General features: G+C 39.3%; 1 protein-coding gene across 2 annotated transcripts in view; it reads left to right on the top strand.

Annotated features, from left to right (window-relative positions):
- The window catches only part of sptbn2 (spectrin, beta, non-erythrocytic 2), a 51,085-nt gene that overhangs the window by 651 nt on the left and 37,097 nt on the right, over window positions 1-13,337 (top strand). The window lies entirely within an intron of this gene.

Here is a 13,337-nt window from a genome sequence, read left to right as displayed (position 1 = left end):
CGTATATAATTCTGGTATGTTAGCTGCCTGGTTGAGAAATTTATCTGAATGCAACGCCTTACGTTAGCTCTCTCTGGCCCCTTCTTGCCTTTGTTTGAACCGATGTCAAACGCAGCCACATTTTATCTAACGTTACGTGTTCTGTACAACCAGCCTGTGGATCTTTGATTCAACATCTGCTATTAAACCAACAAAGCCGTGCTGCCTGCCTGCTAGCCAGATTACCCTTGGTGTCTAACCAGTATATGCTTAAAGAGTAGGCAGGCATCTTGTAAAGCTGCAGTTTTTGCTTTCGACATTGTGGGTAGTGTGGTTATGTTATGATAGGACTGGGATTTACACTGCGTGCCTGGCCTAGACGTGAGTCATAGTAGGGATGCATAAGGTAAAAGTATGTTAAAAGGTTGGCTTACAAGCAAAATATCATTGAAAACAAAAGCCAATAAACATGTTGCTTTGAAAGGTGTAGGTTTGCCACATGCCCATCAAGCAATTTAGGACTATACCTCGTAATCTTGCAGATACTAAGAGCTGACATTTGCCGGGGCTACCACGTGTAGAACCGTGTTTCATGGCCCCGAGACATCAGCCCATTGAAACAATGTTATTTTGACAGAAAAAACACATGACTGTGCATAGTAATGACATTACATTTTTAGCATCATTCCTGAAGAGCCGTTTGACATTTGAGGTTTTTGTGTACAATAGATGGCAGGTATCACCCGTGATTGAGAGTGGTCATTGGTGATGGAGGGTTATATTGTAGGTTGGTCGATTCTTTTTTGATTATTTTCTCAAATCTATAGGAGAAATCAGAAAACAAAAGCTAAAACACTGTAGGACAAAACTGTACAGTAAGGAGTAGAGGGGTAACAAAACAAGAGGGGATGCCCTTTAACATGCAAAGGGTTGACCAACTTGTATCCGTGAAAAACATCTACATTGATGGCATTCGGCTAGAACTATAATAATTATAATATACAGTATATGTAGTGGCGAATTGTTAGGTGTTTTTAAGTACACTTTGGTAATGGCTTTGGCTCTTTTGTGGAACTAAACCTACATGGGTTCCCTCTCCTTTACATTACTATCCTATGCCAGTAGTTCTCAATACAACACACATCAGGTTTCCAGCCCACTTCATATTCAATGACTGATTTACACATTGATTGCAAGCTGAATGCAATAAATTGCAGTCATCTAGATGGTGGAATAGAAAACCATAGGTTCATTCTGTAATGTTTAAATGCCTCCTCCTTCTCCCTCTACATCTTCATTTCCTTTGTGGCCAGGAAACTGGTTTGTATGGAAGACTAGATTTGACACGACTATATCAATTAAATTGATGTCTAAATATAGATACATGCTTAACTTAAAAGACAACGAAATAAGCAATTAAATGATTGAGTGATGAGCAATTGAATTAGGGCCTACCTAATTATTTTAGCAATTGGGTTATAATTTCATGTTTACCCATGTCTATATCTATGTCTATATTATTTATACACATTCTTACATTCTCTAAAAAGTGTTTAGCAATCTTTATATTTACTACCTAAGGTTTGCTTAATGGCTCTTTTTCATTCAGTACTGTTGGGATATTCTAAACTTTTAACTTCTTGTAGATTAAAATATATAATATAATATATCTGGTTACCCTAAAGACAACAATAAAGGATTCATTTATTGAATACATTTGTCAAATGTACACACAACTCTCCACAAAGAGGTCTGGTTTCATTAAGCTTGGAATGGTACCACCAGAGGGCGACATGATGACTTTCCCCTTCCTGTTAACCTTGTTGAAATGATGCTCATGGAGCATTGTCTGCAGGCAGCATTAGGTGTACAGTTGAAGCAGGGCACATACAGTATGTTTAATAATTTACGACGCCCCTTAGGCGCTGTGGATGATATATAGCCGCAAAAGCCTGCTGTGATATGACTAAACACCAAATGGGGAGATTACAAGGAAAAAAACACTGTAATTGTGCATCAAAACACACAGTGTACTTGGAATAATTGATCAGCCATTGTCCAGTTTATTTAATGGCTTACCCAGACATCAGCCATGAGTAGCCTTCCATCAGATGTTTATGGTGAATCTGCCACACACACACACACAGACACAGACACACACACACACACACACACACACACACACACACACACACACACACACACACACACACACACACACACACACACACACACACACACACACACACACACACATACACACACAACTGAATCTGCCTGCTAGGGCAAGTACAACAAATGTAATTGCATGCACACAATATCTGCAGATGTATCATATATCCATATTAGCAGCTCATGGCACCATACATGGAACGGAGCCATGTTGAAATACATGCTGGCCAATTAGAATACACATGTTAATAGTTATTTTTTTTGTTGCAAAATTAAAACTCGTCTTGTTCAAAATTGACTTACTAGCAGCTTTATAACATGAGCACTTATTTGCAAGATGGATATTGTGTGTTGAAGAAGTTCTCTCTCAGTTGTATATATTTAGAAAAGGCTTATTGATCCAGTTAGCACTGCACAGTGTTCCCAGAAAGAAGATACCAAAACAAATTAGATAAATGCGCTAACATCCTTTTGTTAGACAGTGTGTTTGCTGATACTTCTTGCCTCAAAAAATCCTAGTCGGATGATATTAGACCCTGTTGTTGTGTTCATAACCACAAGTTAAAATAACTGTAGAGCCTTTTTGATGGAGAGACAGACTGACTGTGATGATAGACGGATGAGATATGGCTGTTAGCTGGCTGGCTAGATGAACAGCACTTGACAATGGCGTGGGGCTGTGAATGTGGGCCCCCCATAGTGCTGATTCTCAAAATCCCACTTGAACAAGCTTTTTTCAGTTCCTGCCTTTCACACTTCCATTGTGCTGCAGTGAACCATATCACTAACCCAGTGAACACCTTGCAATTCTTCATTTAACATTTTATTTTTTAGGTCGGTGGAGTATAGTGAAAGTTTAGTATCGTTAGATATTTTCTTCATGTATTAATCCAATCATTCACATGTGGTTGTGTCCAATGTAAACCCCTGAAAGCCACTGCTGTTGGCATGTCTGCCCTGTGTTGTGAGGCCAGAGAGTGATGTTGATCATGATGACTTGAGGTTGAAATGTTGTTTTTTTTGTTTTTAAATCTGCTTCCATAAAGTAAACAATTGAAAAGGCACTTGGCACTCCATCCATAACTCTGTGAGCGCTATAACGGACACATAAGCGTTTGGAAAAATGCATACTTTAATAAAATAAAAAAAAGTGTGGTCTTGGTCAAAAGGTTTTACTATTCCGTAAAACAAGCACTTCAATGGGACCAGACATTTCTACAACCTGTGTATGAAATATTTTTCACAAGTTGGAATAATTCAGATTGGTTTGTCAAGATAAGACAAATAAAGTTGACATTCTGAGATATATTTGAGGTTTTCACTCACTCGACCATACCAGTGTATTTTAAAAAAAAGTAGGTCATCACCATATTGCACCATCTTTAAAACAAAGCAAGGCAGTATGTACATCATCAAAATTATCCCCATAAAAATGGAACTTATTTTGTGTCACATAAGATTTATTTTATCTTAAAACCATCTGAGGTCAAATAAACTGAAGAACGTCCTGAACGACATTTTTTTATTTTTTTATATATATATATATATATATATATATATATATATATATATATATATATATATATAAAAATTTAACAGTAGCCAACGAGTGAAGTAGTTTCAAAGTTATTTCAGTGAAAAACATAGTTGACATGCAGTTTTCTGTCCATACAACAGGCTTCAAATCTCTTGTGTCCAGCTTTTCATGAAAATTATTTTAACTGTAGTGCACTGCGTGACACACGAAGTTGAAATCACAAACACAGTTCATTTTCAATAGTTCAGGAGAGGGAAGTCCACTCATCTACTATATGTTTAATAATGTCAGAAAAGTAGACGGGGAGAAAGAATAAGGGCATTACAGGGGCACACATGGCAGGAGCTGGACATAGCCAACCAAACAACCATCTGAAAAGCATGCTCTCTTTTTCAAAATTGATGTAGGCCATTTACAGTATGGTACTTCATGTACTATTAAAGCTATTTAAAGTATGCACTTAATTAATAACTCCACCATTTTAAAGATTAGGTCATTGGAAGGAATATGTTTCACGTTAAGTGCCTCTTGCGTGGGCAGACTTTTCATGCAGAGGCAGAAATTCTGAACAGTTGTTGCACCTCTGCTTCACAGGGTCACAAAATGTTGCACACCCCCTCAGGAATCTGAAAGCGGAATATTTTACTGCCAAATCAAGAAACAGCTATGCCAAGCAATTCTTATATTTCTGAGTTTGACCTGAGGCAGTATTTGTCTATTATAAAAAAGGAATTGTTTGTAATTAGCTACCTCTAACACAATGCCATTCATTCTTTGTGTTCAGTTTGTTAATCTAAGCCTTTTTTGGGATAGACTACTCTGAAATTACAATTAGAAACTACAGTATGTTAATAGTGCTGCAAGAAGAGTCACAAGTCATTACTATTTCAAGCAACAGCTATTTTACACCACCACTGGAACATCAGGCTGGTGATCTTAGATCTTTAATGCATGCTATCCTCCAGTCTATCCCAATGATTCCTCTTTCACTCTACTGTTAACTGGCAACCAAATGAACATATTTTATAAAATTATTGTTATATTGTAATATAACTGTAACAAACTCTGTCAGGCAGGCACTATGATGCTAAAGGAAAATAAAACTCTTCCATATTGCACCTGTTCTTAAAGTCTATTGGGAAAAAAAGGAAAGCAAAACCAAAAATATAAAGCACCTCTGATACAAAAAACCTCTAAAACATGCACATAGGCTGTTGATGTTGAGGCGGCAGGATTTGTGGGGATCAACAGATGGTTTGAGTGAGCCTTTTCATCAACCATGCATCAGCATCACCATGTACGCACGCACGCACGCACACACCCACACACACTAGCAGACCTGTGGGCATGCTGACAGTGCTCACGCTTGCACTTGGTCTTATGTGTTTCAAAATGGCAAGAATCAGTCTGCGGTGGGTTAGCCTGATCTGCATGAATATTTTATTCACTGATTTTTTTAATTTGGATTGTGGAAGCCCTGAAGGTTGATGCTGCCACTGGGACTTCCAGCCAAATATAGGCTACTTCAAAACAAAGGCTAAACTCAGGACTCATTCAGCAACAGTAGCAGGACAGGACAAAATGAAATGAAATGAAAGTTAGAAGTAGACCTATTATATAGTCTAATGCTCTGGGTGGGCCAGTTGGAGGAAGGTTATGACGATTTAACAGGTGTATTTTAACTTCTCTGTAAAGCAAGGTTACATCTTTTTAAACTTCTGAGATGCATATTATTTGTATCAATGGAATTATTACGGATTATTCTTCAGGAAATACTCTTGATAGTTCAGCTGTGAAATGTGTTCCTTGTACTGATTGTTCACGCATGCTTCTCATTGACAAAGATAAACAAATGCTGCTTGGAGGTGTAGGACAGACTATGTTTATAAATCAGACGCTCCCTCATTGTCCATGGAGTAAATGAAGGATATAGTAGTACCTACCTCAATGATACCATGTGCAGTCCTGCTTTTCTGATTCCTTGACTGATGAGAAAGTTGTAAATGTAAACCGTTTTTGATTAAATTGTCTACAATTATAGGGGTATTTAAGAATACTTGAAGTGAATGGTAATGCCTTTTGTGACAAATTACATTTGATTTGCCACAATTGTTGTATTCTATTGATTGTATTTAAATACGGTGTAATTTGACATTTATTATATACCATTGTGTTATTTACAGAGCTGGTGCCCAAAACCGAAGTAACATGTCTATGTCCATGTGTGGAGGGCATGCTGGTCGCTTGAGTGTTTGATGAATGTGATGCTACAGGTCAACAAAGGACCTCTGCTGTCCTATTCAGCAGGGCATTCAGGACAGGATCAGCAGCATGTGGAGGGGCCTCTGATGCATATGTGTCTGGCTGCCTCATTTCTGCAAACAGGAAAGGCTCGAACCGCTGGCCTTAACTCTCTGCTGACTCCTCTATTGTATGGGGCCAGTTTGGCGGGGCAGGCTTTGTGCGATACATTTTGGCATGTGCCTCCAGGCTCGTCTGAGTATGACAGACAGGCAACACAGAGGTGCCACCTCAGCTTGAACTCATTAAAATTTGCTTATGTGAAGCATTTGGCTGCTTTACAGTCATAATGATATGTTTTCAGTAAAATATTTTAAACTTAATAATTGTGTATTTTGAATGCCACTATCATATTGTGGCTTTTGGTAAGAGTTATATGACAAGGTGATGGCTCCTTTTGTTTGGCATTACAGGGTTTGTTTGTGTGTCTACCCTATTCCCCTGGTTCACGGTGGCAGTGTGGCTGGCTAATGTGCACAGGCCTACTAATTCCCTGTGGGTGACTGATTGTGGGCTCTGTTTCTCTGTTCCTCTCTCCCTGATTAACGGGTGCGGTGACAAACAGACCAGCTGGGCGAAGGGAAGCAGCTCTGGGAGGGGAGGAGGGATAGCGGAAAATGAGACAGAAAGAGGTGGTGGCACTGCCTGTATCATGCTGCTGGCTGTGCCCTGCTTTCTGTGTCACTCAGTCTGTGCCGGTGTCACTCTGCTGTGAGCGATAGTCTGTGTGTCTGCCCAGTCACAAGCTGGGGTTTTGCCTTGAGGCATTCCTCTGTGTCCCACATTCACTCTTCCCTTTCACTATTCCCTTTTCCACAATCTCTATTCTTCTGAACAGTCACGCTTTCAGTACATGTCCTGTTTTCCTATTTTAAGTTTAGAGAAAGCATGATACTGTCATGTTTGAAAAGGTTAGACTCCATATAGGCCATGCCTTGTTACTCAGCTCGAGGATATTTCATAACAATATGGAAGACATACTAAACCCTGCAATGTTGCCCAGCTATTGCAATAACCGGCTAATAGTAACAGCAACACTTAGTCATTTTATATTCATTTTGTTGGTCTTGATTGCACTAGTTTTCTGAGAGTAATTTTTCAAAGGCATATCGACATATGAAGCACCCTCAGAGATTTAAATCTTTCATTACATTACGTCTCTTTTGTCATGTAGGCTATTTGTGGATTAGACCTTGAAGGGATTTCCTTAATAGAACCTCTTTATGCCCCCCTTTTGTGCCATATCTGTCTGTCTGACTGCCTGCCTGTCTTTTTCCTGATATGAGCAGTATTCTTTGGAGGTTGCATTGCAGCACCTTTGGGGCTATTTGATGTCCCTAAGTTTGTGTTTGGAAGACATTTTACCCATGCATGCAAGGAGCAATGCAATGCATTTTTTAGCTTTGCAGAGCAAGGTTACCTTTTAGGGGTTCTTTTTCTGTCTCTGATTTGGTTTCACTTTGGGAGGCAATTGTACATCAGGTAGCAGGTGTTGATATACTGATACACACATGCTGAGGAGTGGGTGGATTTGTATGTGTGGCTTTTAGAAGCCCTGTGGAAGGGTCTGTGTGAGGGTTGGTGATGGGGGTGTAGGTCAGCTCAGCTTGCATGTGTGGTTTTGTGCCTGGTGTGTGTGTGTGTGTGTGTGTGTGGGAGGACGAGTACAATAGGTTGTATCATAGTAGGTCAGGGGATTGTTTGTCTGATCCATTGAGGGGCGATTAGTGTAGTCACTGAGCAGAGCCTCCTCCTACTGACAACAAGGGGTGGAGTGCCCTCGATTTGCCACTGCCAGACTCTTGTGACTTCACTGACAGATTGCCATGGACTTCATTGCTGCCAGAGCGTGTCCTCTTTGTGGCTCTTGCTTTTAATGCCGTGACGTTTTGGTTGTTTAAGCTGCATGGAAATCTTACCTTTGTTGTTGTAGTTTGTGGACTGACTATGTGAACATTGTATTAGAGAGAATATTCAACATAAATAATGGACAAAAGAATAAACACACTGACTAGCCTAAGTGTCAATACTCTTTCGAAACCACGTGTTTCAAATGATACGATTTGGGTTAATTTTATATTCAATAGTATCAAAAGTACTGAAGTTATGAAAAAATAGATCTACAATCAGATTTTCACAATCACATTATTACAAATGTGTTTGTATGTGTTGTGGCCTTTTCTGCACACACACACACACACACACACACACACACACACACACACACACACACACACACACACACACACACACACACACACACACACACTCAAGGGGGTCGAGACAATAGCCAACTCCTGGGGTGCCAGTGTGTGGGGAGGTGACAGGTCGGGGGGCAGTGTGGAGGCGTTGTTCTGTCTTCCTCTCTAATCCCTGCATTTAGATTCTATTCCCAGGCCACTTCTTAATCTGCCACTAATAGGATTTGCCAAGCTTCTGTTTTATTTATTTTTATAGCTAGAATGTGTGTGACTTGTTTGACTTGTAAAGTAGAGATGGCCCGATGCCACTTTTTTGCTTCCCGATACCGATTCCGATACCTGAACTTGCGTATCGGCCGATACCGAGTACCGATCCGATACCAGAGTGTCATATATTTCATTATGTTTTAACAGCTGTATACTACTATCCCTGTATGGATGTGATATGATTTCTATCTTTGTTGTCGGTCTGGCTCAGGTTAAACTCTTTGTGAAACATGAACAAACACAAACAATGAATACCACAGAACTTTCTTTTATTCTCCAGTTTGACAGTCGGTTATAACGGAAAAAGAACATAAATAAACTACTTTAATATAGATTTTCTTTAGGGCTTTATTACGTGGTATCAGATTGGTGCATAAACCCCAGTACTTCCCGATACCAGCGTTTTAGGCAGTATCGGAGCCGATACCGATACTGGTATCTGTATCGGAACTGTACGTTAGGGTTGGGGTGATGGACAATGCCATAGTCTGCTGATTAAAAACTGAAGCCAGTGATATTTGAGAAATTTTATGCCAAAATCTATAGATGTTAAATAGTATGAGTAGTACATTTATTTCTATGTGAAAGATCATTTTTAATGTATGTTTTACATTGTTTATTATTAGTGTTTAAGTATCTGTTGTATTGCATTGCAGAATTATCTGTTTTTGACTTCAACAAAATCTCAGCCTCTGGTTAATAAAATCCTATTTTAAAACAAAGCCATGCGTCCTGGTGGGATCTATATTGCATATCACTTAATTGCAGCATCACTGGTTCGATTGTGGCTATGTGGACCTTTTGTTTCTTGTCTGCATTTATATTGTAAATTATCAAATAAATGCAAAATTGCCTAAACATAATCATTAAAAAAACAACACAATAAAGCCAAATAATGTAATAACCCATTAAGTTGCCCCTATGCTGTACAGATGCATATAGTTACTATGACTGAACTCCCTTCTAGAATAGCTAACACTGCGCTGAAAAAGCATGTTTGAGATTAATATTATTGTTTTGCTCCAGCACCTCATTCTTTTTTTTTTTTTTGCACTTAATGATGCTGGGTGGGCCCAACCAAGCTGTTCACTGGCAGTGTACAGTATAGGTATCGGTTCTGGCAGCTGCCTATTATTGATTTCCAGGTTTGATTAAGAGGATGCATTGACTTTTATGACATACCTATTCCAAGATTGGTCCTAGCAGACTCATTACTGACAACTTTGCATTCAACCAGATAAATCTCTGTCATCAGCTGTTATTGCGTTTTTTCATTCACACCTCAAGAGAAAACATAAATAAATACATAGCCTCATTAATGTGATATGTTGTGTAGCTGGCCTACTTAATCTTCTCTAGAGCACCCCCTCGTTTGATTGCGAGAATCTCTTCCTTCCAGTCTCTCACTGTAGTACAACATAATCTAACCTAGACCAAACTCATCATGACTGACATGATGGAGAGAGTTATATGACCAAAATGTGAGGACTGCAGTTTCCATGCAATAAATGAACCTTGAACCAAAGGACATGGTTAGCAGTCCTCAGTCATGCTTTGCCTAAAAAATACCTCCTTACAAAACCTCTGGCTTTTTTATTTATTTTTTTAACCACCGTCCTCTTTCTCATCCATCATCTCCTTACAAGTCGGCCACAGCTGCTAGACACAACAAAAGATAAACTTACAGGTATTAACAAACTGACTACTCAACCTTGCCTATAAATCTGTTCAATGCTCTTAAACAAAAGGCCCCAGTTAGTTAATGGGTCTCTGGTGGGGGCTTTAATCTTAATGTAGATCCCCCATTGGGTGCTATAGTGCATAATGCTAAGGACGGGATCGGTCTGGTCATGTGCAGTTAGTGTTGTACATGTTTTTAGACAATGAAAGTAAAGGTGCTTTTATTGTCAATACTTCTGCTTACAGCCATGTAAAGAAAATAATGAAATACAGTGCTCAAGGGCTGTAGTGCAATCAATATACAGTATACTGACCTACATTTTTGAGGTGTGATGTATAGGAATCTATTCAGACTTAGTATGTTTTTATCTGAATGCATGTACAAGATATCCTATTGTCTTGCCTGCTTCTGTCAGCTGTACTGGGTTAACATCCCTTTATCTGTGTGAAGTTAAGGATCCATCAATATTACCAAGCTTATAGCGCTTTCCTTAACTTCAAGAATATGATGTTATGGGAATATGTTTTTGACATGAAATATTTTAACGGGATACAGATTTTTATGTAGACTGTGGCAGCCAATTTAAGCATGCACACGCATATTAGCAAGTGTAGTACGTTTCTACTAAAATTAATAAAGAGGACAAGGTGCATTTACTTCTGGCATAAGTTAAAATATGTCAACAAAATACAGAGACTCAACCACTTGGAGAAAGGGGTATGACTGACCTTGTTTATGAATGATTGTTGCCAAATGAGGGCACCCTTATTGTTATAACTGGATGCTGAGTTGAAACAATCAGCAGGATAGGAGCAATGTTGCATGGCTAGCAGTGAGTGCAACGACAGGGACTGAGAAAATAAAGTGTTTTATTTGGTAGGCCTACATAGTAGGGGTGGGCAATATATAAATATATCGACATCAATATATGAGGCTCATATCGTCTTAAATTTTGGACATCGTAGTATCGTGATATGACTCAAGTGTTGTCTTTTCCTGGTTTCTAAGGCTGCATTACAGTAAAGGGATCGGAAGTTTTAGCTGTTCTATTATTTGCCTTTACCCACTTAGTCGTTATATCCACATTATTGATGATTATTTATCAAATATTAGAATAGATAGATAGTATAAATATATATAGTATAAATATTTCGTGAAAGCACCAATAATCAACCCTACAATCAACTTCGATGTATTTGGTCAAAAATATTTGATTTTCTCCATATCGCCCAGCTCTACTACAGAGCAATGTTTTGATGAGCATGTCCCCATCAAGTGGCAACTTCCAGGCCTGAAAAGTGAAGCCAATGCGGAAGTGCCTTAATTCTATCTAATTTCCAGCAGTTAGCGACTCCACAGGCTACAAAAAAGAAGTCAGTTTCTATAGAAGTCAATAGAGACAGAACACATCGCGTCATACTCTGAAAGCCACTCCCACTGGAGGGGAAAACAATCGGTGCCACAATATGCAACTAACGGCTGAAACCCTAACAAAGTGCCTGTAGCCAGCTAAAAACAAAAGTTATGGGTTCTTTACATTGTTGGTAGTGTATATCACCACACAGCAGCTTTTAGGCATTCTTCTGTTTTTTGCTAGCAGACGGAATTGACGAGGAGGCACCTTCATGCAATAATAATGTAGAGTGGAAAGTTGTTTTCCCCTCCGGTGGGGGTGGGACTTAAATGCACTATGGGGAAATTACCCTACTTCTCACTTGATTTATTACCTCAATAAACATTTTCCTAATGCGTTTATGGCCTCAATCGCTAGTTTCAAGTCTTCTTCAGTAAAGCATGATGTTCATTTTGTCAGTCACTCATGATAATGCAATGCTTATCCATGGCAACTTGTTTTTGGGTTTTGTACATGTTTTCATCCTAAACTTTGACCCTTTCACTGTGTGTATTCACTTTATCAAAGTTCATTTGAACATTTTGGTCAATCAAACGTGTCTTGTTCAACATCCTGCCAATCAAGCTAGCTAGCTAGCTAGTGCTTTTTTGCAGCTGCTGCTGTGGTCCTGCTCGACGCCCTGCACTGCTACTACTATTATTTCTAGTTACTGTATAGTTCTTTATTGGTACTATAATTGTTACTGTTTATCATACCAACTGCTATTTCTCCGTATATCTGTATCAGTGTCTCTGTGTCCCAACCGGCAGCGGCAGATGGCTGCCTACCTGGAGTCAGGGTCTGTCTGAGGTTTCTGCCTGTAAAAAGGAAGTTTTTTCCTCGCCACTGTCACACCAAATGCTTGCTCTTTGGGGGAAATTGTTGGGTTTTTGTAAATTATAGTGTGGTCTAGACCTACTCTATCTCTAAAGTGTCCGGAGATAAGTCCTGTTGTGATTTGACACTATAAATACAATTGAATTGAAATGCTAGCGCTAGCTGGTAACTTAAAAGAAAGTCTGCCGATTTCCTACCAGCTCTGTGTACTGCTGTATGCAGATGAACTTGGAGGTCCCTGTTTACAAGCCTGCAAAACTCTGCTTAATGACTCTCATCAGAAGGGTTGAAAATCGGCGACTTTCCATCTTTAGCATTTAGCTTTGTTTAGTGCCATGAAACCATACACAACACTGGCTTAGACACGTCATCCTCCCCAGCTCTGCCCTTTTGTCCAAACATGGTCACTTCTGGCTCCAAAATACCAAGATGGCGACAGCCAGTCAACAAACCAATGGGTGACATCACCGATGCTACATCCATTATTTCTCTCTTTTCTATGTCTATGGTCCCTATGCTAATTTATATATTCTATATCATATATTCTACCAGCATGTGCACAAGCATGCCATAAGCAGTACATAATGGAAACCAAAGCACAGCTGGATGGGACATTGGCATACTATTGATATTTTAACAAGCCTGGGGATTTGGGTTATTGTAATGTGAAATAGTTAACTTTTTTTTTTCCTCTGGTGACTCAATACCAATTAATGGATAGGCATTTCCAAGCTTAATCAACTGTTTCCAAGCTAAGTGAAATAACTAATGAATGTCACTTCCTGTTAAGTTGTCATCCACATGGGCGCCTGGTTAGCTCACCTGGTAGAGCAGCGCCCATATATGGAGGTCTACTCCTTGACGCAGTGGCTGCAGGTTTGACTCTGACCTGCGGCCCTTTGCTGCATGTGATTCCCCTTTTCTCTCCCCTTTCAAGTCTTAAATAAAGGCCTGAAAAAATAATCTTAA

The sequence above is a fragment of the Perca flavescens genome, chromosome 13, assembly GCF_004354835.1.
Source record: "Perca flavescens isolate YP-PL-M2 chromosome 13, PFLA_1.0, whole genome shotgun sequence".
NCBI lineage: Eukaryota > Metazoa > Chordata > Actinopteri > Perciformes > Percidae > Perca > Perca flavescens.
The sequence above is the reverse complement of the archived record's forward strand: the minus strand, read 5'-3'. Positions and strand labels throughout refer to the sequence as shown.